The sequence below is a fragment of the Gavialis gangeticus genome, unplaced genomic scaffold (genome assembly GCF_001723915.1).
Source record: "Gavialis gangeticus isolate Ggan-Ray unplaced genomic scaffold, GavGan_comp1, whole genome shotgun sequence".
Lineage (NCBI taxonomy): Eukaryota > Metazoa > Chordata > Crocodylia > Gavialidae > Gavialis > Gavialis gangeticus.
The window spans coordinates 54,611,635-54,613,011 of NW_017728996.1; the positions used below are offsets into that span (position 1 = coordinate 54,611,635).

A 1,377-nucleotide genomic window follows, 5' to 3' on the forward strand; every position below is an offset into this window, starting at 1 on the left:
GGGGGGGGGGGGCGCATGCGCAAGAGATGCACAGACCAGGGAGGGGAGGAGCCAGCGCTCCGGTTTGCCCTTAGTGATGTCAGCGCTGCCGCAGTGAAGAAGGCGGGCGGCAAACCGAAAACGTGCGGCTCCAGTAGCTCGCCGTGATCGTATAGTGGTTAGTACTCTGCGTTGTGGCCGCAGCAACCTCGGTTCGAATCCGAGTCACGGCATCGCCTTGCAAGCGGTGGCACGGCACGGAGCTGAGCTTTTTTAGTGCGCTGCAGGCTTTTTCCCCCTTGACGAGGCACATGGTGCAGAGCTCCTCGTCCCTGGGCACCGGACACGGGCATTTCAGGCCTGAGGAGAGGACCCATATGAACCCCTCCAGCCCCCGCGCGGCACACAGCTGTTTTCCACCAGCCTCCCAGATCCAGCCCTGCTTGGAGCAGGGAAGTGGGCACTGAAGTTAAGGATCCTACCAGGAGGGACGTGAGATGTCACCCTGCCCAGGGACAGGCCCATCTGGGTGCATCCAGAGGCAGACCGGCAAGGTCCTACTCTCCAACATGAGGATGCCAGGGGGCCGGGTGTCTCCCAGCTTGGGCAGCAGTACCGTGGGGTCCTGGGTTGCTATCTGGATGGGCACCTGCCTCCACTTGAGCCCTGTGACCCAGGCCTGCCAGAGGGCAATCTGGGCCCTTTCAGCCAGGAGCCTGACAGCACACGGCACTGCTGCATCACACACAGCATCTGGGGAGATGGGGTGGCAGGCACCGCTGGGAAAGAAACAAGGGCTGTAAATCCCTGAGCCCCCCACTCCTCCCTGCCTCATGTCCCAGCTCCCCTGTACCCCAGCCCCAGCCCATTGCTGCCCCATACCCCATTCTTCCCCAACACATGACCCTTCAATTTGTACAAGCCTCCCAGAAGCCCTCGCTCTCTGTTCTCTCACACTTCTTTTTCAGGGGAAATGTGGAAGGGTTTTGTCCACGTGTCCAAATGGGACGTCCATTTTTCACATGGCTCTAGCAGTGCCTAGTAGTGCCAACTACCTCCACTGCCTGGTTTTCATCCCTCCCTCAGGACAAGGCTCCCTTTGGGACCAGGTCCAGAAAGAAGCAATTACTGCACAATGAAGCTCCTGCAACAAACGGCAGGGAGCTGGGGAGCTGCCCCAGGCCCTGCCCTGCAGGTGCTGGGCATGTGCTGCAACAGCAGGTCCTGGGTTGTTCCATGGATGTCAGTGGAAGTGCTCCCTCTCAGAGGGAAGCATGTGGCTGTGTGGTACAGGAGGGCTGCACAGGTCTGGACAGAGACCTTGGCCCTGGTGCATCAGTGGCACTGTGCAGCTGGGAAACTCCTGAGGAGCTGAAGACAAAAAAAAAATTTGGGGGG

The 1,377-nt window shown here is 59.8% G+C and overlaps 1 non-coding gene across 1 annotated transcript; it reads left to right on the forward strand.

Moving 5' to 3' along the window:
- The first annotated feature begins 140 nt into the window (after nucleotides 1–140).
- Nucleotides 141–212, forward strand: TRNAH-GUG. The gene has a single exon. It is a non-coding gene; the product is annotated as a tRNA-His (tRNA).
- Nucleotides 213–1,377: the final 1,165 nt, after the last annotated feature.